The sequence below is a fragment of the Excalfactoria chinensis genome, chromosome 1, assembly GCF_039878825.1.
Source record: "Excalfactoria chinensis isolate bCotChi1 chromosome 1, bCotChi1.hap2, whole genome shotgun sequence".
Lineage (NCBI taxonomy): Eukaryota > Metazoa > Chordata > Aves > Galliformes > Phasianidae > Excalfactoria > Excalfactoria chinensis.
The window spans coordinates 82,853,985-82,881,165 of NC_092825.1; the positions used below are offsets into that span (position 1 = coordinate 82,853,985).

The 27,181-nt window shown below is 41.8% G+C and overlaps 1 long non-coding RNA gene across 2 annotated transcripts; it reads left to right on the plus strand.

The window, feature by feature from the left end:
• The first annotated feature begins 20,622 nt into the window (after positions 1 to 20,622).
• On the plus strand, positions 20,623 to 24,609 carry LOC140262620 (uncharacterized). Of its 2 annotated transcripts, none has more exons than XR_011905844.1 (4): positions 20,623 to 20,698; positions 21,502 to 22,847; positions 23,780 to 23,860; positions 24,479 to 24,609. It is a non-coding gene; the product is annotated as an uncharacterized lncRNA (long non-coding RNA). The 2 variants fall into 2 exon arrangements; XR_011905843.1 differs by having other exon boundaries at positions 24,465 to 24,540.
• Positions 24,610 to 27,181: the final 2,572 nt, after the last annotated feature.

The window sequence follows — 27,181 nt, forward strand, 5'->3', positions numbered from 1 at the left end:
TTTCCCCTGCAACACATTTACAAGGCCAGACAGGTGTATTATCTCAGCATACTGTTCATTATCAAGCATGACTGGAACAGGTGGCAACATACTGACGTGTGTTTAATAGAACAGAAGTTTGAATGCATATTTCAAAACTGGGCAAATGATTTCCTTTGTAACACCATCAAAACATGAGCAGTGACAATTTCAGGAATATGTTACCTTATCCCATCTTACTTTCATGTCCAGCACCTGCCAACTGGTCTGTTACTTCTCAGACTCTTGCAGTCTTCATCAAATCCTGCTGTCAGTGTTTGGAGAAATGGAATAAGTAGTCTTGGTATGTAACTTATCAGCATGTAGCTCTGCATGGGCTGAATGACTGCTGGGTGACTGTCATCTTAACCTTCTAGATCTTTCAGCCCATTTGCAGCCAGTGATAGTTGTTTGCACCTCAAATGCTCAGCCTGGAAGTCAGCCTTGTGCCAACATATTCCTACACTGCTGGAGAGACTGCCTGATTTCAGAGTTGGTCCAAGATGGCTCTAGCTGTGACTGTTGAGTATTACTTTGTTGTTTCTATCATCTAGGAACCTGGACAGTTCATGTATCTTATACATCGAGGTGTCATACTCCTAGCTGCACACCTTCATTTTCCTAGGGCAAATATAGGAAAGATTGGAGGTTTATTAATGCTGCTGTCATTAGGTGCATTCAGGTATTGAACCCAGGTGTTGGTGGCCCAGTTCTCTACACAATCCAAAGAAGGAGGAAGGTGTGCACTTCCAATATGGAGCATCAAGGTGAAATGTGCAAGGCACTCTTTGGTAGGTGGCGTTCAAGACTTCCACGCTAAAAGCATTTTTGCTTCCACTCAGTGCTAATGATGCCTGAATTCCTAGTCCTTCAAACCTAGATCCAATTTCCAGTTACTTCAGCAGCAGTAAACTAAAACCCTTACAGTCTCATTGGTTTCAGCAGAATAATTCAAGCCTGTATAAAGCAAAAGTTAGGTTGGATATCAGGAAAAAGGTTAGGAAAGGTTAGGTTGGGTATCAGGAAAAACTTTACAGGAAGGGCTGCTAAGCACTGGAATAGGCTCCCAGGGAAGTGGCTGAGTCACCATCCCTATATGTGTTTAAAAGCCATTTGGATGAGGTGCTCAGGGTCATGATTTAGCCAAGGGTTGTTGCAGTTAGGGTACAGTTGGGCTGTGGCTGGTCTTGGTGGTCTTTAAGGTCTTTTCCAATCTGAGCAGTTCAATGATTCTATGATTGAAACTTGAGCTCCTTTCTTAAAACAAACATGATCTATTTAAATTCTGAATTTTTGAAAAGAACAGGTAATTAAATGTGGCAGAAATCAATTTCAGAAATCAAGTTATTTGTAATTCTGTATTTTAAAGTTTTGTTGTTTTTTTTTTATTCCTTTGAACTTCATTGTCAGATAAGCAGGAATTTAATTAATAGATTTCCTGCAGAATCATCACAAATTATGTTTAACCAATAGAGTTTGTAAAACACTATGCGTTGATATGAACTCTCTACAGCTCTGAAATATTAATTCCACAGAATATTGGCAATAGTTTTAACAATATTTAATCTTTGCATTCACTTGTGTCTTCTATTTTGTCTTGCTCTTCCCCTATCAGAATAGTCACTAAACATGTTCACAAATGAAATGTCAAAACACACCACAAATTGATTTTAGCCTGCCCGAGACTAATGTAGGTAGTGGGAAAACTAGACATTTTGAGTAGTGTGGGCCAATAAAAGACTTCAGAAGAGTGAATGACCACTTACAAAGTAAGTAATATGTGGACTAAGCACTCCACATACATGAAGGAAAAGCCTTTGAATGGTAGAGATTTTAATTTGCACTTTTTTTAAAGGTGGAATCAGTAGAGATGAGATATTTTGTTTGGTGCAAAAAACAAGCAGTTTTTTCATACCAGTGTGATAGATCTCCAGCTTGCAGACTGGGCAGGTGACAGCATTTAGCACACACTTCTGCAGTTGTCACTCATCTAAACTTCTGACCTATGTTGTCATATCTAAATGTAATTACTCTGTTACTTCAAGCTCTCATGCTTTGGAATCATTTCAAATGGTCATAAGCACATGAAGAACCAAACAAGTACAGCAGAACAGTAACCTAGAAAGAGAAATGCTTGGTTGGAACCTTCTTTGACCTGCTACATGTCCAGCCTATCTTCAACTGCTTCCTCCGATTTCTCCTGGGTTCAGGAGTTGATAATCATCAGGAGATGATAATACCATGACAAGCAAATAGCCAAGAAGGTTTGGAAACATGAAAAAAACTCTGTAGAACTGTTTACATCAGCCTCCATGTTAATAAGGAAACTGACCTATTAATAAATGCCACACGGCCTTAGTTATCTCATTGTTAACTTAAATGAGGTTGTTATTCACAATATGTAGAAGTAGAAAAAGCAAGCGATTGAGAGTTAATAAGTTATTCTTTGCAGCTTTTCAGAAATCAGACAGTACTGAAAACTCCACGTAGTGACTGGGAGTGTAAGTTTAGTTCATTCTTTTCTCTTTATAGTTACTTGATGATGCTTTGAATACAACCAGTATTTGGACCATAGAGCCCCTCTGTAGAAAAACACTTGTCTTTCTGTTAGCTTCTGTGGACTTCATTCAAGAAAAATATCTCTGTTTTGCCTGACAACAACAGGATGGATTGCCACCAATTACTGGAAATGTTTACAGGAAAGTATGTTAGCAAACAGATATGTAATAAGCAAGACATTAGTGTTTGCAGCAGTAATCTACCTCCAGTCCAGTGAAGTGTCCCTTCAGACATTTCTGACAGATAGCAGTGATGTTGTTATGATAAATTCTTGACTCCTGACTCAGCCATTTTATTCTCTAGGAAGGTCACTAATATAAGCAATTGACTGTATTTCATGTGGTTTATTTTCCCCATGGCTAAGTCATTAGCTAAGATGCCCACATTTATTTGCTACACCTCAAACAAACTGTGATTAGATGGCTCCTGGATAGTGCAGGTTTGACCCCACATGCTGAACGTGCAACTCATACAGATGATTTGTTGCACTGTTGGTTGTCCAGATTTTGCTGGTTACTTGCTTACTGCAAGTTGTTTGCCTTAGTTACTTGATCACAGTGTACCTGCCTGGTGATATACTAATTTAAATTGGTGTAGTACTTGGCTCTGCATTATCTGCAAGAGTCTCTTCAGTCAAAAAAATAATAATAATAATACATGGAATACTGTACTGTAAAAAGACTTAATTAGATCCAGAAGACACAAGCAGTCTAAAGGCAAAATCAACCATTAAGGACACAGCCAGAAAAAGTCTGAGTGATGTTGACCTACCTCAAGCTGGAAATCCCAAGGCAATGACATAACGTAATGACTGGCTGACAACGTGCCATAAATTTCACTGCCCACATGGCAAAGCAGAAAAACTTTGTGCTTTCCTTTTCTTACTTTCTATCAAACAGGTTTGTATGAACGCTCAAATGATTCTGTAAATAAAGTAGCTTGCAAAATGGGGTAGGAGTATATTCAGAACAAACCTGAGTTACTTGCAATGGGGAGGGGAGTCTAGACTGTCTGGGCCAGAAGGTCATATGAGCAATAAACGTGGTTCTCCTTGGCCATGTAATTGTCCATGACACGTTGTCACTCAGCCTCAAAAATTCTTCTTAAAAGTCCAGACAGAAATGCTGGCTTCATAGGGGTCACGTTTGATGCAAGATACAGTGTTGAATGGCTGCAGGACTCTCCCCTCAGTTGTCTCTGCCTAAACCCCTCAAAGCCTGTGCCATCCAGCTGGAGCCTATGTGAACTCAGACACTTCTCCCTGGTTTTGCATCTTCCCTTACAAACAGCAGCCATAAATACTAAGAGCATTCAGCTCACAGAGATAAATCCTGAATTCAAAGAGCAAAGTCTGCCAGACTGCATAAAACCAGAGGCTGTCTCAGAGCATAAGCACAGCTGTACCTTTGCCCAATTTACAGAACATTTTGAAATGTACTTAAATAACAGTCTTTTTCACTACACTCAGTTATAATGGTCATTAGAGTACTCTGCATCAGCTTTCCTTGATGCTCTCATGAGTCTGAATAGTAGCAATTTATTACCCACAGGGCCATGCAGCTTCAATCTCCAATGGCACAATGAGATTTCTTTCATTACTATAGAGATATTTCGGTACGTTCATTCACTTTCCCTGAAGTCAGAAAAACTGCCCCTGTGAGAATTAAGTATAGAAAAGCTTCATGCAATACAACACGCCTACTAAATTTTTCTCTGCTTTTTTGCAGGATTTCGAAACAGATCAGACCATTTTCTGAACCTTACCTATTTTAGGAAGGTCTGGTCTGAACTGTCATTTGCACCCTTACATCCCCAGCAAACTGAGTAGGGTGAAGGATCCGTTTATGGCTTTCCTAGTCAAAGCAAAAACAAAAGGACATTCCAGAAGGCAAGTGATGTGTACTTTCTCTAAGTGACCCAAGGCTCACCTATGAAACAGAACAATTTTTTGCCCAAGCAAGACATGCCTTTTGACCCAGGACTCCTTAAAAGCAGAGCTAGATGGTCCCCACAATCTTGTAGACAAGCAGAGAACCAGTATGTCATGTTCTTCTGAATCATCAAGAGTTCTTTGAAAATTGTGCCTACATTTGAACCATTTCTTTAGGACATATCCTGAGTGAAGAGAAAATATAAACCTTTTTGTGTATTTATTTATTTATTTTGACTGAATCTGCTCCACTATCAACATTTTATATCTCAATTTTCAGTCATTTTGTGCAAAATAGAGTGGCTTCTATGTGAGTTTCGAAACAGCATTCCTAGAGGTTACCTCATTCTTCCAAGAAACAAGTTAGTACCTGAGTGATTTATAAAATGGGAAAACACTGTTATTAAACCGTTGCGACTCACTGGAGGCCTATTCTTTAGGGCTAAGAAGTGGCTGAGTAATGAGTCAGTCATAAAGTTTGTGGCCTGTGCTAAAATCAGATGTGGTTGAGTTGCCTATCCTAATGTAGTCAGTAGGGACAGAGTAAGCACATCTCGGTATGCTTGAACAGAGCAATTATTTTCTGCTACAACTGAAATTAATTATCAAATGCTGAGTGAAAAGCTCTGTCATCATTCATCAGCAAAGATTTACGCACAGAGTTATAAAAGTTTGCAAGATCAAACATTTAAATAGGAATGCAGTCTTCATGCCAGCAATGAACACTTTAAGCTCTTTCAGACACCTGAATGAAGTTTGCTTTCATCTTTGCTACTGGCAGTTTGAGTTATCACCGTCAAGATCTAACTGTGGTATGGTTGTATTCACTGATATTTACTTCACCTTTTTAAAATTTTATTGGCTGCAAAGCTGTGCAAAAACTGGTGGGCTTTGCAGTGTGGGGGCCAGTAGGAACCTCAGGCATTGCATCCTGAAGAATTCAGAAGTGAGTCCCACAGGCAAGGCACAATCCACAGTCAACTTCAGACTTATTTGTAGTAGGCTAGGAAGTTGTGAGGAAGTAAAAATCCATCTACTCCAAATCAAAGGTTCATGTGACCTTGTCTAGCCAAGTGGCAGTGAGGTCCTCGACAGGTCACAGTGTAAGGAAGAGTATATGTGGTGTAAGAAAACAAAATGAAGCTCACCCTTCTACAGGGCATAAGACAAAAAGAATGAGCAAAAACAGGCTAAAAATGAATCATATTGGATTCCTCATAGTTCTAACAGATGTCTTCTTATTTAGCTAAAGACAGAGTTGATATTACTGCCAAACTTACAATCTCTGTTAAGTAAATTACACTGATAGATAAGAAGCTACAGAAAGTAAAATATAAAAGAGGGTTACATTATACTAATAGCATTAAATCCCAGGATTTAACATGCACAGTTTAAAATGTTATCAAGAAGAGATAGTCAAACTTGTTAATTCATTTCTTCTAGGCATAAAATGGCCATTTTACCAAAATGATCTCCTTGGTACATAGTACATGTACTACCAGAAGTAAAATCACTTTCCACATTTTTTTCTAATTTATATATATGTATGTTTATTTATTTATTTATTTATTTATTGCATGTGAGACTTGCACGCGTGCATGTCTCAGTCACAGAACTGCAATTGCATACAAAACAGCTTTGGCTGAGAATTCACTTAGTGCTTCGTGAATAAACCTTATATTAAAAACATCTATGCATCCTGCAGTTCTGCTAACGCTTTCAAGTCACGTACTCAAGGGCTCATAATCTAAATGGTTAACCAGTTAGATATTCGAGAGCATCGCAGTGAGCCTGGCCTAAAACTCATGCAGTCTCTCTGTGCCCCTGACAACTTGACGTTTCATGGTCACCCCATTAGCAATTAGTCCCCCACTACTGCAATGGCATGACGTCCCCAAGGAGTCCTCTCAGGAAGAGCAGAAGGGGGAGAAGAAATGGAAGAAATGCACCTGAAACAGCTTCCATCCTTGTTTTGTAAAAATCTTCTTGATTCTGCATCTCTCATTCTAATACAAGCTTGATCTCATCAGAAAAACCTGAATGCTTGACAATACCTTATTTTTATCTGTTTATTTATTTATGTAAGAAGGAGTTAAATACATAAAAGTGTTAGAAATGCACACGCAGTTCCAGAAATTTTGAAGAAAAGACGAGTCAGCGGGGAGGGGAACCAACAAGCATTTCCCCCCAGGCCTGTTTCCTGTCCTGATCAGTTCTCTGGTTGCCATTTGTGGCAATAAGAATCACGTATGGTCGCGATCCCTACATGATGTCAGACTTTCTGGTTGAAAACTAAAGCTGTAGCTCAGCCTTGGGATTAATACCTTAACAAATGATAAAACGAATAAATGGACATTCAAAAGAAAAGTGCTCTGCAACTTCAAAGGGGTCCTGATCAGATTCAAAAGCAAGAATTTGCTTGAAATTTTCTTTTAACTCTTTGTAGGACATTGCAGTGCATTTGGAGAAGCTTGAACACTTGTTTCAGGCTCCCTAAATAAGAGCTGAGCCCATATGCATGGTGATGTTACCATCTGCTGGACTCCAGGAGGAATGCAGCAATCCAGTCAAATCCCTCTGCTGCTCATTGCAGTGAGGCAAGCCACCTGCTCTCTCTAGTGTCTCTAAAGCAATATGGAGAGGCAAATAGGCACCCAGCAGTCACCTTGCAGTGGCCACACATCAGGGACATGGATCCTGACCACTGTTTAGTTGTTGGGGTGCTGGAATGGGGAGCCAGGCATGGAGGCCAGGTGTTTGCTGGAGGCTGCTCAGGATCAAGGGCCTGCAGGACCCACGGAGCCTTTGGACTGCACCGAGGCACTCTAGACCCACCACGGGACAGGGTGCTGACTTAGAGAAGCCTATAGTAAAAGGGAGGAAGACTTCAACATGGTGTCAGTGTGTGCTGAAAGCTTAACAAGTGGTCGAGTGCCCTGTCTGGATGAGAGGCCAGGGCAAACAGAAAGTCCAACATTAGATACTGGTAGCTAAAATAGGTGTATTGCTCCCCTCACGCTCCACAGTAGAAGCTGTTTTTTTGCTAGGGATCTTCTGCACTTAGGAAAAACTGAGACAAACATTTGACTTATTTGCTGTTATCTGTTTGGAATTTTTAAGTGACAGCAAGTAATTGCTCAGTGGAACAAATGACAGTTTTATAATCATCTCCCAGTTGTCAGGGGAGGAAGAGCAATACGACACTACTCAACATTTCTGCAACTGGAAGACAAATTAAGAAGTCACCTTAAGCTGATAGGTAGAATACTATACGTGGCAAGTGATTATATTTCAGTTATCTGGCTTATACTCCTGAGCACCAAAATTACTTTAACAAACAATCGTTCTTGGCAAATGACTGTAAAACGTCTTACCTCATCAAAATCACTGGCACATCCACAGGTACTTCTCAGAACAAGCGTCAAAGCTCAAGGACTGTATATTATGTTAAGCGGTTTAATATTGGATATAAAACAGTGGCGCTGGTGCTAGGGAAAGAACTACAGCTGAGGGAGGTCATGGGCAATCAAGGATAGGGGAAAACTTGATATTTAACTTTGTCTCCCATCTGCAGTATTTAATCGCTTGATATAATATATAAATCCTTGATCTTTGATATTTGGAGTACCAAAGGAATTGTCAGATTTTCAGAAGCATCTTTTCTGTCCAAAGGAACACTAGGTGGAAAGGATCAATTGGTAATGCTGGGACTGAATAAAGTGCTAGAGAAAAAAAGCTCAAATAAAATAATGTAGCTACGCTCAGCACGGCAGCTGTCTAATTTTCAGCTTCCAGGCACTTACCACTACTGATGGTCTATTCAAGGTGAATCTGCTGTGTAATGTCATGATATTCAACAGAGGAATCTTCTGTGCATTTGCTATGCGTGTTAAAATTAAAAAACAAAGGACAGATCTACAGTACTCTCATCTAAATAAACTTTGCAAGTCTGTGCTTTTATCAAATTAGCTAGAGTGAAATCTGCTTTCATGGCAAATACAGAATTAGAGGGAACAGATACCTGAATTGTCAGGCTATTTATGTACTTTTGCTTGCTCTTTTCCAAATTATATTCAGCTTTATCTTTTACCAAGGCATTTCTTGGACTAAGCCAACTTCTATAATCCCCGCTTCAGTCTAGGGCTGATATTCAGAAGGATCACAGATTCTCACATTCAGCAGTTATATGCACGCGTGAACCAAAGGGAGTTAAATATGAGCAAGGGTGTTTGGAGAATTCATGTCTTGTTCTGCAGCCTGTGCCAGGGCAAGTCCGCAGAAAGGAATGAGAGACACTAATGTAAAACTGGGGTAGGTGACACAAGCCCAGTACTCGTGTTCTGCAATATAACTAAGTGAACACGAGTAGTGCAGGGCTGACATTTCTACCCATCAAGAGAGACAAAGCTGCCTACCCCAAAGAAGGAGGTTGCAATCACTTTCTTTTCTAAGTGCTAGAAAAATAGTCACTCCTCATTAGACCAAAAGTCTGGGAGGATCAGATAAACGATTATGAGAAGTCTTCTACATCCCAGTCCCCAGTCTGAGTCAATAGATGCACACCCAAGCTCTTCAGCATTGCCACCACTGTTGGAAAGGGGAGGCTCTCTGATCTGACTTATAAAGAACAAATGATCACAGTGACACATGCCCACTCCCATTTTAAAATCTCCAAGTGCTAAAAATGCTGTAAGCAGTGGTAGAAGCAGAAGGATAGCTCTGCAATGCAGGTTATGCTGCTTCCAGTGCTCCTGTTAGAAACGAGTGCCTCATCAATCTGTTTGCAAGTGTTTCAAGATGAGGTCTTCTGACATTTTCTTCCTTGCATACCTTTTGTTTCTCTGGGTGACTTTACTTCAGCAGCATTTGTAAACTCTTTGTAGATAACTTTCCTACAATTGCTGCTCAGCCTTGTTGCTCAGTGCTGGCGTTAACAGAGGACACGATTTGTCTTGAATATTTAAAAGTTGCTGCCTATCTTCTAGACCTTTTCAATAGATAGAGTTGACCCTTCCCAAGGGTAGGGAAATGTACTGTGTGTTTCTTGCTTTTGTAGTAGCCTGTGTTCCGCAAGACTTGCAGCATAGACAGGCAAATGTATTTCTTTCATAGTGAAAAGAAATAAGCAGCTCCCTGTAGAAATGCACAGGACCATCTGCAGCTTGACGGGTCATTGGGTCCCAGGCTGAAGAGCTGTAAACCCAGAAGTCATCATGCAGATTCTTAAAACCAGCTGAGACACTGCTAGAAATCCTTCATGCAGCAGCACACAGTTCCTCAGCCTTTTCACCTGCGGCTTGATAATGCATGGGATATGTGTATCTGAGCATCTTTTCCAGGAAGAGAATGAAATGTACAAACTCCTAGATCCAGTAAATACAACACCTGGCTCAATTCTTGTGGAGATAAGAAGGAGAGCTTCAGTGAAAGTTCATTTCATTCAGATAATTAGATCCTGCTGACATTTTCTGTGGGAATAAGTTGAGGAGAGCCAGTGATTCTAGCTGTTGCTCAGATACTAAGAATGAGTATTAAGTAATTGCAGCTTACTGTAAATAAAGGTGACATGGAACGATGCTTGTATTAGTTGTGACTTTATTTTTGCAAAGTCTGTAAATAAAAGTTGGTTGTTTTTTTTTTAAGTTAAACTACTAATTTTTCAGAGCCATATTGCTACATGCCACAGAACACTCCGGGGCCAGGATCTGAACCCAGTGAGCTAGAAGGGAGATGGGAGGCCTGGAAGGCCATCTTAGGAGTTGTAAGGAGATACAGGATGTTTAGGTGGGCTGGAAAGAGCGGTGGGTTCTTAGGGGAGCGCTGGATATGCTCACCAGCCAGCCACATCTTCACGCGGTATAGGTTTTACCCCACCCCTAAATTACCAAAATCTTGTCTGCTATATGCAGAAGTCATAAAGAGCTGCACTACAGCTTCCAGCCAGTGCAGTACAGAGAAGTGACATACTTCAGGGGTATGAAATGGCACTGGGGAAACTGCTCTTAGAGTATTCATTTTGGGTATGATGGACCCATTGTCTAGCAGTTTCTGCACAGGATAAACTGACAGAACTCCTAAACTGCTGCCTCTTCCTTCCATCACCAGCTTGCCACTTGAATTTCTCATGTATCTGCATCCTTTAAGCAAGGAAATGTTCTCCAAAAGGTTGTGAAATTTGGTGTTTGCAAGATGCTTGAGATTCAAACCTTGCGGTAGCAAGGTTTCTTATTGTTAAAGGCCTGAAAGATATTGCAAAACTGTTTTTTTAATGAAGCCATCATAACAGTCACAGTATACACTGAACTATTTCTCCTAACACCCTAGTCAGATGGTGGGCTATGGTTCATGTTAAATGTGTTTGGAATAGAGGCTTTCATCAGAAGTAATCTGCTGGGAGTCTTTGCCTGTTTGTGAAAGTCGAATGCACAGATGTGGCTGATAAGTAAGGAAATTGCTGTATTATTTAATGTAGATGTTAACGAAGATGTGCTCTGTCTCTCCCAGATGCAACAGCATTTGTCTTTGTAATTGTATTCAGTTGCAGCAAAATCTTTCTCTCTTTTCCATCTAGAGATTAGACAGCTGGCAAAAAACAAAACAAAAAAAAGAAAGAAAAAAAGAAAAAAAGAAGAAAGAGATGTTGAGATGGCAACATGTAGCTTCACACAAAGAAACAGCGAATGTTTGAAAGGAGAGAGGAAGAAGATACTAGCAGAGATGCTCTCAGACTTTCCTTTTCAGCAAAGATGCTACTAACCAAGCTTCAAGCCCATAGCAGTGGAGAAAGGTCTCCAGAGCTCAGGAGACCTCAGAAGGATTCCAGACCACCCCACAGTAGTGAAGCTCCAAGGTGGTGAGAAAACTGAGGCAGAAGTGCAAACTCCTGCTTCATTTCTTTATTGTATTCATTACGCAAAAATCATGATACAAGAGACTCCATCACTTCCCAATGAGAATAGAGCATGAACTGTACTGCGTGGTTTAAGGACACTGTTTAAAATCCCTTTGTATGCCTCCAGCTCTGAACACTAAGTTTGACACATGCTTTTTTTAAGAATTGGATATACATCTTCTTTAGATTACAGCTCTTCCTAGCTGTTACATTAAATAAATGCAAGAGGAAGGATTTTTTAATGATCATTTACTTTTAAGGTATTACCTGAGCATTCTCACTGTTTAATGCTTAAAAGAGATAGTTTCGTTATAATGCTGGTTCTCTCTCGGTTCTTTAATTCAAGAGCACTGACTATACTTATGAAAGATCTTTAGCTGTCTTTATTTGCTGTGTTAAATCACTGAAGGGAAAGTTAAATAGATGAAGAAAATTCTGTGTACACAGTGTCTTCCTTCATACACCCCAGGACTTCATACACCTTATCTGCAACAGACAACCTCTGGTTTTATTTCAGGTCTAAGTATGTGTAAGACTTTGAAGAAGGAATATGACTCTCGGACTTCTGAAAACCTACATGTACATAGAATCATAGAATGGCCAGATGGGGCCACACAAGGTATCACATGTTGTGATATTTTACTTTCAGAGATGCAATAAATTTTCTCTAGAAGAGTCACCATCACCCACATTAACTCATTACCTTGAATAATATGTCTCACAAACATAATTTCATCTTTCCCTGCTAAGTCCATGAGTAAAATAAGAGCGCAGCACTTTCCTTTGAATTGTAGCTTGCATATTTTGTTAACAGCTTTGTCACAAACAGCCTTATGACATCAAGGCAATTGGACATTCTTTTCACAGTCCTCATGCTTGCAGTCATATTTTTTTAACATTTGTCAACACTAAACTATCTGCAATTAGTGGGATGAAGTTTGGAGGAACACATTCAGAAGAACAATCAAGGCTGATTGTTTTGGAAGATCTGGAAGCTATTAGTGATCCTGTGTAGTATTAGGAATGTTGATCCTGCTTCACTGAACAGCCTGGCATTTCCAGCTCTTGCTTTTTACTGACAAGTGTATCAGAAATGGCACGTTTGTCATATATAATTGAAAAATGGCTATCTGCCTTCTTAGAACTTCCTTTCATTTAGGTTTACTGTGAGATATGCAAAGCATTTTTATGCCTGGCATACTTGAATGTTAAATTCAGTTTTCTAATGTCTGCCACTAGCTTGGGGAAAAATAACACACAAGCTCTTGTACATACCCTGGGGATCATCAAGGAAAAACAACAGTCCCAGAAACCACTTATGCTGCTGTTTTCAGGGCATAGAGGTTAAGAAGAATTTATACCCAAAAAAAAGGCAATTACACTTTGAGTCAGCCAGCTCCTGTAAATGCTTTCAGAGACAGGCACATGGATTTCAAAGCTAGATGTATGCAGATCTTTTATATGTGCATCCTGTATTCACCTCAGGTGTGAGTCATGACCACACAGTTCAGCTGTCTGGATAAACCAGATTCTGATATGTTGCATCAGATTTGTACATGCAAATAGAGGCATCCATAAAGGACAATAAACATCTTAAATTTTAACTCCCTGTAACTTGAATGGCCCAAAACCCTTCTGCGGGATTGCTCCAGATAATTGCAGAAGGACCAGCTCTGTTCCATCCCATACTCCTTCACTCTACCACAGCAGTGGGACAGTCTGCAGACAACAGCACCATTCAGGATGAGAAGGGGACCTGAGCCCATGGAAACAGCCACATCTGTGATCTAAGCACCAAGCTGATTCAAACAGTCACCCAAGTTGTGTTTGTGCAGCTCTCTGGGATAAGCTTTCAGACTCTGAGTATGGCATTTTCCCTAAACAATCAAGTAGAGTCAACAGCTGCTGTCATGGCAAGGTGGCGATTCACCGCAAGTGGATGGATGATGATACAAGTCCAGCACTGAAGGTTCATGGAACATGGGAAAGAAGGGAAAACTGGGATTAGAAGGATAAAGATCACAGCTTTTCTACACGTAGAGAGAATTCACTGCCTACATCTCCTCCTCTCTCCCCTCTCAGCTCATGCCTCAACGATGATTAGCAGCTAGAAAATAGCTCTGGATGGTAATAGAGGTCAGCGGGTATGACAAGAACCCTTACAGTGAGCATATTGAAATATTCTGCTGCTTTTTGAAAACATTTCTCCAGATGCCAGGACAATCTGTAGATGTAGTTCTTTGAGGATTAGAACATTTAAAAACATGCTGCTTCTTATTGACGCAAATGGTAGCAAATCTCTATGTTTTTAAAGAGCACCCTAGATAGGCTATCTAATGGGGCAAACTCATAAAGTACAGGGCTTAGTGGGTGAATAATTTTTGCTCAGAGCCATTCTGTTTAAATGGATTACCAGCCATGAGGCCATCTCAAACACACTCATCTCCCTTTCTCCTGCTTTACCTCATTGCTTGTTCTGGCTTTTCATAGCTGCATGCATTCAAAATCATTCCTGTTCTTAAATCTGAAAAGATCCATATGAGCAACATACATAGTCCCTTAGGCATCTAGATGGCAAGCACTACCACAAAGACAGCCATAGCACTAGCTTTACAGAGTCAGGCGACCTTTACAGATAACTATAAACACCACTGAGCATACACACATGCATCCTTGTAGAGCAGAAAGTTTCAAACCTCTCAAATATAGCACATATCTAGTCCTTGGCTTTTCCACTGCATGGTGCCACAGAACCGTGTTTTATATTAAGTATTAAGAAATGTAGCTAAGCTATATATATGCTTTTAAGTTCTTTAGGACTCTATGATCTTTTTCTGGTTATTATTCTGATGCACAAATGATGTGAAATAGCTTGTTGTTTCACTGTGATGTTAAAAGAGACCCTGTTTGTGCCCTAGAACATCCTGAGTGGAGACAGGAAGAAAAGAAGAAAAAAGGAAACACAAAGAGAAATGTGATTTTCCAACCAAGCAGAATATTCACATGAACAGAGAAAGAGTTGCCTACTTGTTTTTTCTCCCAAAATTGTCTCTACAGTTTGCATTACACAATGCAAATTTTAAATAAATGCAGAAGCTATTCCTGGAATGTAAGTCACGCAACTGTCAACAGAGTGAAACATCACAGTACTTCTTGGGCTTCCTCTCCAATAAATCTTGGACCCACCTGGTAGATGAAGGTAAGGCTGTTGATGTGGTCTGCCTGGACTTCAATAAGGCCTTTGACACTGTCCCCCATAACGTCTTCATTGAGAAGCTGGCTGCCCACAGTTTGGATGGGTGTACGCTCTGCTGGGTGAAACACTGACTGGGCCAGGCCCAAAGAGTTGTGGTCAATGGAATTAAATCCAGTTGGTTGCTGGTCATGAATGATACGGGGGCCACTTCTATTTTACATCTTTATCAATGATCTTGATGAGGGGATTGAGTGCACCTTTGGCAAGTTTTCAGACAACACAAAGCTGCGAGGGAGTGTTGATCTGACAGAGGGAAGAAGGGCACTATAGTGGGACCTGGATAGTCTGGATTGATGGGCCAAGGCAAACTGTATGAGTTCCAATAGGGCCAAGTGTCAGGACCTGCATTTTGGTCACGACAACCCCAGGCAACCCTACAGACCTGGGAAGGAGTGGCTGGAAAGCTGCCTGATGGAAAGGGACCTTGGTGTGCTGGTGGACAGTCAGCTGAACAAGAGCCAGCAGTGTGCCAAGGTGGCCAAGAAGGCCAATGGCATCCTGGCTTGTATTAGGAATGGTGTGGTGAGCAGGACTAGGGAAGTCATCCTGCCCCTATACTCAGTATTGGTGAGGTCTTACCTCGAGTACTGCACTCAGTTTTGGGCACCTCAACACAGAAAAGACATTGAGGTGCTGGAGCAGCTTAGAAGGGTAACAAGGCTTGTGAAGGGCTTGGAGAATATGCCCTATGAGGAGCAACTGAAGGAACCGGGGCTGTTTGGTCTGAGGAAAAGGAGGCTGAAGGGAGACATTGCTCTCTTCCAATACCTGAAAAGCGCTTACAGCGAGAGCAGGGTTGGTCTCTTCTTACTGCTGACAGGTGACAGGACAAGAGGAAATGACACCATGTTGTTCCAGGGTAAATTTAGGTTGTATATCAGGAAACACTTCTTTACAGAAAGGGTTGTTAAGCACTGGAAGAGGCTCCCCACAGGGTTGGAATCATCATCCCCAGATCTGTTTAAAAACCTCTTGGATGTGGTCCTCAGAGACATGATTTAGTGGAGGGTTGTTACAGTTAAGTTTGGTCAAGTTGCTGTTGGACATAATGATCTTGAAGTTCTTTTCCAACCTGAGCAATTCTGTGATTCTATGACTTCTCATGCACAGATGGAGCCGTGCTCCCTCTCCCAGCGCTATCTTCACACCTGCCTTTTGAATGAGGGTGAGGAAATTCTAAATTTCCCCTGCTGCCTGTAACTTAACAGCTCCCAAACTCATGCACTATTCTTTAAACAGAGTTATAGCAGAGAGCTTACTCGTTCTTTCTCTAGCAGTCTGATTTATCAAGGAATTTGCTCAAGGGGAGCATCTGGTCTATCAAGAAAATGAGTTAAACCTGTGCTCACATCACACAATAAAGGCTGGAGCCCAGCTGGGATGGCACAGTGAAAGTGATAAGAGAGAAGTTGGTAAAAAGAAAAAAAAGAAAAAGTAAAAGGAGCAAAGATGGTCTAAGTGCTCTTTAGGATGGGGGTAAAAGTATAGTAAGTAGTATAGCAAAACATTGCAGAAAAGAGTTTTGTTTTTTCTCTGTTTTCCTTGAATTCTTTTGTGTAGTTAATGTACTGTATTTGAGGTACCTGCAGATCATGCAGCGGGTTGGTGTTTAGGGAATCTACCTTGATAGCAGAAGCAGTAGATAAACTGTGGGAAGGAGGTCTGTACACAGAGAAGAGTTCCAAAATGACAAGTAAGTAACGTGACAGAGCATCAGGCAGTCAGGGTAGTGGGAAAAAGCTGCCTGATTGAAGTCGCTGTTTTCACCTAAGGTCCTTTCTTTGTTGCTTCAAAAGCTGTAGCATGACCCACATCTGGGCTCCTCAGTCTAGGGATTTCCTTTTTCCTTCAGTTTTGTCCGGCTATTCTACCTGTCCAGCTGAAATCTTCATCCAATTCACTGTGCACTACCATCTCCTTTCCACGAAATACAGAATTGCGTATAGATAATAGTTTAAGTTTAAAGAGAAGTTATACATCACCAAAGACTGAGCTAGCCTAGTTCAACTATAATATTACCTTCTGAGGATCTTCTGTGTCATTAAAAAGACATGGTGTGTCCTTTCTGAGTGCACATAATGGTATCTTAAAAAAAATGATGCCTTGTTTCTTTCTCCCTCTGAAATTAAGTCTTCTTCTATGCACTAATCTTCAAATCCAGAAATTAAGCAGAAACTATGTGAGCTTTATTGTCTTTGATAATCAAGTCTGAGCACAAGGTCCTGCATTGCATGTAACAGAATATGGGTAGTGCTTTTCCTTTCAAGTGATATGACCACCCATTCACTGCACAATAGCTCTCTCTGCTTTGCAAGGCGGGAGAATGACTTTGTCACCCCAAACAGTGTAGGAGGATAACACAGCATCAGCAGGACGTAGTTACCTTTGGTTTTTGTATTGGCCACCTGTCACCAGCTTCTCACGCCAGCACAGGAAAGCTGTTGCTATACATAAAGAAAATTGCTTGCCTATACCAGCAGCTTGTGCTATATCAAGATAACCTGCTGGGTTCCTGCTAACTTTGAGACTGCCACAAAAGTCTGATATGAATTTATGACTTCAGAATAGAACTGACTTAATGGCTTCAGTTGACTTTCTATGATCCCCAGAGGAGGAAATGCTTTAGCCAGTAAAGGTAGGGCATAAGTCTTCAAAGATACTGATAAAAAAGAAGCTAGAGAGTGTTATTCTTCAGTGACCCCATCTCCAGTGAGAGAAATATGCCCTTTATCAAAAACACTTACTGAAGGAAATGAGAACACACATTTCTACTTGACATTTTACAACTAGAAATGTAAATATTTGCAATGGAAGTGCACGTAACATGTGAGCTTTCCCGATAATATGAAAAATAGAGTTCAGCTTAATGAAAAGCTGATATAATATTAAAAAATAAATAAATAACTGCTTCGTCAGAGCCCTCTGCTCTGGAAAGGCCGTAGCTCTAGACTCCTTCCCTGCCATCAACTGCACATTTTAAAAAGGGTAATTTACAAACTAGAAGGAGGTTCTGTGTGAAAGGACAAGGTAAACTGAAAAGCTTAGACTGAGCCTATATGGCTGTGTCATATTTGAGGTGTGAGTTGGTGAGTTTGCAAAAAGAAAAGCACAATCTTTGGTTTCCCCTCCTCAATTTCTTCTTTTCCCAATTTCTTTGAAAAGAAACATCCCCTTAGGCCCACATCTTTTAAAAGCAGCACATTATGGCAATCTGACACCTTACCAATGTGTCACTTGACCTTTCAGGGCTCAGCCATCCTGATGCTCAACTCTTCACTGGATGTTTTGCTCAGTACAGGGTTTGTTCAGGTGCCGCTGTGTGATCCTTCCTTCACAAGTCCCTTTAAGCATTTCAATGTTATTACACTGAGCACTGGAGACTGTGCACAAAGACTTGATTCACTGCTGTGAGTGCCTAAAGGACTGCATCTTAAGGACCCAGATTGCACTGCTGCTGCCTGCTAAAGGAGGAACAGGCCCTGTGGTTTGCAGGCAGAGACAAAAAACCTGAGCATCACTGATGGCGATGAATGCAAGTCCTAGTTTCAGAAGAAAAAAATGTATTTTTCTCTTTCCTCCTCAAAATAATAATGCCACCGGGAAAGGAGCAGCTCCTAGAAAGCACTGTAGCATCTCTTAGCAGTTATTTGGTCACCCAAATAGTTGCTCTTTGAAAGGTTGCAGGCAGTTCACACAGAAATGGTTCTTTTAAGGGGTCTATTCATTGGCAGACCTGAAATAGTTAGTTTTACTCGGGTCTGTTGAAACCTGTTCAGTGATCATGAGAAGCATCTCTCAAGATGCAGGGATAGAACTTGTTTAGATTTTTATTTAGCGCAAGGATGTGGTGGAAGTAAAACTGGTTCTTTATACGAAGAATTACAAGTATAGCCCATTAACCCTCTAATGTTCTATTTTTGAGCAAAAAATGTTCAGTTACACTTATTTTAGTCCGTTTGCTAACAGTGGTTTGAAGTGATCAGTCTCTGTCATGTTTCTGGATGGGCTGACTCAGCTGCTTCAGTGGAGAGTAAGCAGTTTAAGGGAGGAAAGAGAACCGTCCTCTCTGTCTCCGTCTGTGCATCTGAAGATCCATAGCGGACTCTGCAGTTATTTGCTGATGTAAGTTTCTGATGCTGTGGCACATTTTTCAGATGTGCTGATTATATATTCTGTAGCCCAGTTCTCCTCCTTACCTTCAGAAGTGATGTCCTCTCACTATTATCTTTTCAAGGTCTGTTCTCACTTCTAACCGTTAACAGAAACATGCGGCTGTGTCAGAGGAGGGTCAGGTAGAGGTTAGGGACAGGTTCTTCACCAGATGGTGATGGGGCCCTGGAACAAGCTGCCCAGGGCAGTGGACACAGCCTCTAGCTGACATAGATCAAGAAGTATTTGGACACCGCTTTCAGACATAGGGTTTGGTTTTTGGGTGGTGCTATGTGGAGCTGGGAGCTGGACTTGAAGATCCATGTGAATTGCTTCCAACTTTTGCTATTCTGCAATTTAGTCAGGAATATTTGCAAATAGCAAAGAGAGATTTAAATCTTGGTTTTCAACCCTGCCCGTTTGCTACCAGTTCTGCACAGCTGTCAGAAGCCCGTGGTTTCCAGTGCACATTCACTGCCAAGCCCATGAGGAGGCTGTGCTGGTGTATTCTGAGCTCACTACTTTCTGCCTATGCTTTTGATAGGAAAGCATCTAACGCACCAGAGCACCTTTTGCTCATCTGTTCATCTTCAGTAACTTCAGCATCATTTGGACCATTGGATCTGTGTTTCCAATTTACCTTAGTCTTCAGAGCAACTAAGTCTCAGTGTTAATGCTTCTTCTCAGCAGATTTGGTTCTAAAATGTTCATTTTCTGTCTATCCAGCCCTTTCATGCGTCTCCCCGAGACACCAGGTAACTGCTCCTGCACCCCATGCATGCACCTGTCTCTCCCTTCCCTTGATCTTTTCTACACTGACATCTTCATGTTATTGCAGTACAAAGCCATCAAAGGCTCAGTGTTATCTGTACAACTAACTCATGCAGGCAAGGGATCCCCCGAGTAAAGTGGTGTGTATCCAGCCCATATGATAAGCAGTGCATCCATCATTAGGAACTCTCTGAGCTTCAGGGGAACTTGACAAGACCAGCTTGCTCAGAGGTGATTCAGCACAGTTTTATTTCATCCTCTCAGCATCCATACACTCGTTTTCTGAAAACTCAGACTGTGATCTTTAAACCAGATTTAAACTAAACTCTTTTTAATGCTCAACAGGTTCAGCCAGCCCTGTGTCCACACAGATCATTTGTAAAAAAAAAAGAGGAAAAGAGTAGCCAAAGCTCATAAAAATTTGGTAGTTATGGAAAGTATGTGTAAAGCCAGAGTGCCGCAGAGCAGTTTTCCTTCAACTTTGGGGTAAAGCTGCATTAAGGCAAGGTAATGAGTTGACTTGCACAGGTACATGTAGATGAGTCTGGAAAGCATCAAAACACTGTTTCCCCAAGGTTGGGAGTACCTCCCCAGCACCATCCATATGCATCACATACATGCAGAAGATTTATAAATCATCTCATTGCTGCTCAACATCTTTGGCATATCAAGTAGCCACTTCTTATTTCCTTTTCACTTCCTTCCACTCTTCCTGACACTGGCATATATGAATTTTTTACATGGGTCATGCAGTATACTGTAGCTTCAGCCCCCCGCTGCTCCAGGCACCCACTGCACATCCCTGTCAGCAAAAAACATTTCGACTGGCTCAAGTTTAGTTCATTGTAGGTTAGCCCAAAGCCTCTGCACAGCCTCAAAGAACAGGAGTAGGGGTTTGTAAGGGAAACGGCTGATCACAGCCTGAACCTCTGATTAACCATCTGAGGCAAGCAATGAGTCAACTGCGGGAGCACAGGTGAAGGTAGTTGACTCTACCTCCCCTAGATCCCATTTATGGGCTGACCACCACAAAGGTAGTATCTTGCTGGAGATTGCTCCTGTGTGGAGTTTTTGTGTCAAGCCTTTACATTGGTGAGCACCTGTCTTGAAGGCCTTGGAGTTGGTGAGTCCTTTTCCTTAGTTATCCTCTGGCTATTTATTTCTGACTACATTTGTTCTATTCAAACTGTACATTATACATGTATCATTTCAACCTTATGATACTATACTTGTATTATTTCCACTGTATAGGGGTGAAAAAGCAATCTTGGTTTATCATAGAATCATCATAAAATCACAGAATGACCTGGGCTGAAAAGGACCTCAAAGATCATCTAGTTTTAATTCCCCTGCCATGGGCAGGGTCACCAACCACCACACTAGGCTGTCCAGAGCCAGGTCTAGTATGCTAAGAAGTGGGCAAATTCTGCTTTCTCTTGAAAGATCATGGGGTAATTTGATGTGCAGTCCAGAGAAACCAAAACTTTTTTCTGGAGATGTTCCTAAGGTAAACAGTCAGCTACGTGAGCCACTTAAATAAAAATCAAGCACAGCTAGAAGAGAAAAGCTGTGCAATATGCCATCTCCAGTTTATATTCCAAGAAATGCACAGGGTGGTGGTGGCCTGGCATGGTGTTGAAAAGCAGCAGTAGTGCTGGTCCCTATGCCTACATCCTTGTCCTTACCGGGCAGGAGCCCTGCAGGGTGCCGGCTAATGCAGAATGCCAATTGCATTAGTAAAAGCGAAGGTAGGTGAATCACTGAACTATGTTCTGAACATCTGTTATCTGATGTACAAATATCCTTCCATCTGTAATAGAAGGAAATGAAGATGTCAGCAGATTTCTGTTGTACTTTCCCAGACTGATTTGTATTTATTTATTTATTTCTGACGGATAATATGAGCCCAATTATTCCTTTTGCCAGATTTTTACAAAGTCGAGCGTCATCTGGGCGTGCGGGAGCCGCGGTTGGGCAGCAGGGGGCAGGAGAGCTCCAGAAATCCCTGCTGCGCTCCGACGCTACCCGCTGCTGCGGGCACCTCGCAGGGAGGAGGGAGCAGGGCTGCGGCTGAGAAGGAGCCTTTGGGATGGGCATCCTCCTCCACGCTGCGCTACGCTTGGGAAAGATCTGCTGGGAGTGCAAGTTTGGGAAAGGGAATGAAGATGTTTTTGGTATAAAGTGAGGCTTTTTGGGGGTTGTGAATGGGGATTTTAACAGGCATGGCCCGTTGCCTACTGCACCTTCATTTAGGGAATGAATATGCAGGGAGATAGGGGCAAAGATGCAGGGTGCTACCTGGCCCTTCCCAGACCTCAGTGTTGACAGAGAAAATAATTAGCCATTTATTATTCTTTTACATATGTTTTGCTTTCAAGGACATGGAATCTCCTATTAATCGCATACATCGCTTGTTCTTATTTCCTGAGTGGGTGACTGAAAAAGGAAATTAAATTGTGCAGAGTTGCATGTATTACTGGTAGCACAGAAAAAGAGCACTCTCTGCATGGGGAGCCCAAACTCTTAAGGGCCTGTGTTGCTTAAAGGTAACTAATGATTTCTAGCTGTGATAAAAGTCTGAGGATTTAGGAGACAAGGTTGTTAGGGAGAGGTAATAAGCTCTAGAAGATTAGCTCTTAAAACTGGAAATGAAGACAGCCTCTTGGGCTCACAGGTACTTCTATTCCATACAGGGGGTCTATAAGCATAGCTTTCAGTTACTTGTGCTATGGGAGGAGTCATGTTCGCACCTGCTCTGGTTTAACCCTGTCAGGCAGCTTTGCACTACACTGCTTGATCACACACTCCCTGCAGTGGGATGGGAAGTAATCCAAGAACTTGTGGGTTGAGATACAGACAGTTTGTTAGGTAAAGCAAATCTGTGCGCACAAGCAAAGATAAACAAGGAATTCATTTACTGCTTCCCATCATCAGGCAGTTCAGCCATCGCATCTCTTGGGAAGACAAATGCCATCCCTCTGAACATCAGCCCCCTCCTTGTCCTTTCCCCCAGCTTTTATTGTTGAGCACAATGTCCTGTGGCATGGGATGTCCCTTTGGGCAGTCTGGGTCAGCTGTCCTGGCTGTGTCCCAGCTGCTGGGAACCCCTCAGCTCCTTGCTGGCAGGATAGTTTGACTAATGCAAAAGTCCTTGATGCTGTGCAAGCACTGCTCAGCAACAACCGAAACAACAGTATGTTATCAATGCTGTTTTCATTACAGGGCCACACAAGCTGCTGCAGAGAAAAATAACTCTTTTCCAGGCAAAACCGGTACAGGACCACATCTTTTTAAAATACATCTATTTTCTATGCTGTTAATACTGCACCATCACTACTTATACTGGTGTAACTTGCACAGAGACCTGCTTTGCTGCAGTGGAAAGTAGGGGCTCCTGAGTTTCTCCAGCTAATTTGAAATGTTCCTGCATATCTCCACCTTCACTGCATGCCTTACCCAGCTCAGCATGTACTTATACACCTCATAAAGCTGTTGTCCAGACCCTGGTCTCTGCCCCTCAAAAAATGTTGTGTATTGCAAGGCCTGAAGATAACTTCAAGCCTTTGTCCTTCATCCTGTATTCAGCTTGGGTTCCCCTCATGAAGGAAGGATTGAAAGTTATGGTTATGTTTTCCTGTCTGTTGGGATCTTCTAAATATCCACTGTTAAAGTTTTACACCAGTATAATGTTGTCATCCATTTGGATGTGGATTTATATTACCAGGAAGCTGGTTTTGCTTTTTGTAGATTCATTAAACTGACCAAGGAGAGAAAAGGGAGGGAAAGCACTTATATGTCATCCAATACTGAAATATGACAACTGGATATTTTTATTTGAAGAAATTTTGCAGTTCTTCTCTTATGGCTCCCACTTGGTGGTCTTCAAAGTCAACAGCACTCTTTGAATCAAGCTCTGTGGCCATTATAAGCTTTTAAAAGGAAGCTCTGCGCATTAATGTAGTCTGGTTTAGGAACTCTGTTTTTCCTGGACAACGTGCTGACTGTGTCTCCTCATAACGTTAAGAAAGGCATATGGCAAGAGAGGAAAGAACTGCAAAAGCAGCCTCCCCATTTCATGCTAGGAGCTGTGACGTTTGGAGACTACGCATACAAACAGCAAGCTCCTTGGGAAGCCTACCACTGCTTCTGCTAGCTGTGGGGGAAAATCAGAGGCCAGAAGTTGATTCTATTTTTGTCCAAACAGCCTGTGGAAAGCAAAATAAAGTTCCCTGTGAGAACACACTGCTTCTGAATCCTCCTGAGCCTGCCAGCTGACTAAGGAAAGGTAACATATAACTAGTCTTCTGCTCTTGTTGCATGTGTGTGGCTGTTAGGCAAGGCCAACACAAATGGACAATGGCACTCATGAGCAAGGCAGCGTTTTGCTTGTGATCCTGTGCTTAGGTGAATAGTGAAGTTTCTTAGGCTGGTAAGGACAAATAGTAGGGACAGGAGGTGACATTCATAGCTTGGTGCATCAGCAGGAGGCGGTGGGTTGCAGTCATGGCACCAATGGTTGTTTCTGCATGCATGCTGCTCATCAGTAAGCAAAACTGTCCAGACTTGTCCCATTGCATAAAATGTTTTCTCCTAAAAATGCCACAATTTCAAATTGATATCAATCTTCACAGTTGAAAGTGGAGAGAATGGAATTCAGTATCTCCAGTTCCTGGTCTAGGCACAGCTATCCACACGCCAGCACTGCACTTCATCTTAAATCTTTTCCTTTCTCCTACCTCCATATGTTATAGACAGCAATCATGCTCTGTGCCCTTACTTTCCTGAAGTGGTCAAATCCTTCCACCCCTCCTCACACCTGTAACACATATATCATTGTTCTATCCTGAGGCAGTAACCATAAATGATATTTTGGTTCAAACTTGCCTAAGATTTTGTGTTTCAGAGCTACAAGGGCCTATCAGAGGCACACCTACTGCTGACTGAAGGACAGTGCTTCCTGACCAGAGACAGTTAATCATCAACAGTAACCAGATGGTTTGTGACTTGGCCTGGTGATGATTGCTTATGCTTGGGGTATTTCCAGGTTTTGTTCATGATTCATTCAGCTTTGACTTTCCTGGCTCAAAAGGAAAAATCTCACAAAACTTAAAGCTACTTTACATCGCTGAGTACTTCACACACACATGGCTTTGCACCAATTGATCTGGAGATTCTTGGGTCACTTCTTCATGGGGTTGTCCTGGTGTGGCATTGGAGGCTGGATCTATCTCAGTTTTCCTCTTCTGTTGTGTACAAGCACTGGATTACAGGAACCTTTTATAAGATTTGTCTTATCTTTCTTCAAGGCCATTTTACCTCTGCAGTGGGGGAGGGTTTAACTTCCCTTCCAGACTGCAGTTCTGCCTGTATCCTCGCCTTAATAATGACAGTAATGCAAACTGTCACTCTCCTTTTATTCCAAAGGCAGCTGACTTTTACAACCTGACACCAGGTTTGCATCTTCAAATGCAACTGCAGTCATTTATATGAGCGATAAGGAATGCAGCAGGGCATCCTTGTGGCAAGACAAAGATATGCATCTACTGTTGACCCTTCAGAGATAAGGTGTACCACTACATTATGTGTTTGCAACATCACTAAGATGCAGGTCCCACTTCAGCTAATCTTCACGACTATGCTGTGGTCATAGGATCACAGAATCATAGAATCATTTGAGTTGGAAAGGACCCCTAAAGGCTACCTAAAGGGGACAGTTCGCTGTAGTCAGCATGATCAGTACTCAGCTGTGAACTAATCAAGCAGACAGGCAGTAACAGAGACAAGATTTGTCCATCTTTGTGCTGGGAAGGAATCTGTACAGGAAAACCATCACTGTCTGGAATCAGCCAGATATGGGTGGGACTGCAGCAGAGGGAATGCTTTTCCAGAAGAATGACAATGGCTCCACAGTCACTGTTCTTGTATCAAGGCCTTCCCAAAAAAATGCCACTGGAAAGGCAGCTTTCAAATAGAAAGCCCTTCTGTCCACCCTCCAGTTTAGCAAACCTCCAAGATATGAGATGGCAGAGATCCTCTATAAGCAGCCTTTGTCAAAGTCCCAGCAGGGTAGTGACAGAGCACACAGCTTGTGGCTTTGCTTTGTAGGCTCAGGATCCACCCAGTGGGCCTCAACTATGTTTTATGTATGTTCTCAATTAGCAGCCTACCAAATGGCTAAGAAAGGACATTTTGATCTCCAGCCCGACAAGCTAATGCAACACCTTTCTTCTTGAAAGTAAATCAAATTAATGTGTGTAATTTTGGCCACATGTAGTTTGTAGAACAAAGGAAGTAATGGAAAACATCTTCTAACCACCACAGATGTTTTATTCCACATACTTGTGACTACAGCATAGAAATTTGTCTTCCTGTTATCGCATACATTTCGTTTCTACTAGACTTATGTAAACTTGAACTTCTGTGATACACAGCTCAATTTCATTTGAGTTTCTGAGGCGGTGGTTAAAGGAAGAAGAAAGAACATCTGAAGACCATTCCTCACTTTGTTACTGCTCCCTCTGTCATTTGGGCTGTCAAATGAAACCAACAGCCATCCCTTAGACTACTCTATTCAGAAAAGAAAGGTTAAGCAATACTGAAAGGTCCTCCTGAAGGAAAATGCTGATGATTCGAGTTTCATCCTGCAGGCCAGTACAGACCAATGGTGTTTTAATGGCTCAGCTTCCCAAGTTAAAGACAGAATAGTCAGTGAAAGCTTGTGCTTTCCGAGCATCTTGGCATATGATGCAACACTAATACTTAAACAAATCCAAAATACCAAATAACTGATTATGCATACTGCTATATGTAAAGACTGCTAGTTATATTACTCCTGGTTTCACTCCAGGTTTTGGGCTCTTGGAACTCTGAAGCCTTCAGTGGAAGGTAGATCCCCATGACATCATCACCCCTAGAGGTTCTGGTAGGCTGAAGACACCTGGCCCCATTTCACAACCCCAGTGCTTCCACAGCCTCTCTCCTGATAGCCTCAAGCCCAAGGTGCAAAGCCACTTCTGCAGGATTTGTTTGATGGCTGCTCATAAACTGTTCCCTTGCCACCCCTTCCTTTGGTTCCCTTGCCTTGCCTCTCCTCACACCCTCGTTGTTGGTTTCAGTCCTTAAATAACTTTCTAATGGCCAACATGTCTTTAAATGGGAGTGTTCAGTGTTCTTTATCTCTTCCTTTCTAGAGCTGATCTGCCTCCGCTGCCACCCTTCATAACTTAGAATGTCAGATAATAAAGTAAGAGATAATAATACTCTAAATACTTAAAGGCAATCTTTGTGCCCTTATATTAAAATCACATCTGAGTGGACACCTGTGAGATCGAAGTGTTTGAGTTCAAACTGAGTTTTCAGGTAGAAATACAAAAGCAATGACTCTAGGAAGAGAACTTCCTCACCTGAAAGTCACCCTTAATGGTAAGTCAGCACAATTTCCACCATAAGCTCTAGGGACTAAGCTCAGCTGAGGTGAAGAAATATGTCAGGGGAGTGCTTGCACTGTACTGCATGAGCATATTGATGCAGTAAAAGCAGCCAGGCACTGGATTTTCTATGACACAGTTTTGCTGTGTGACTATGAGCATACCCATGCAGGCCCTGA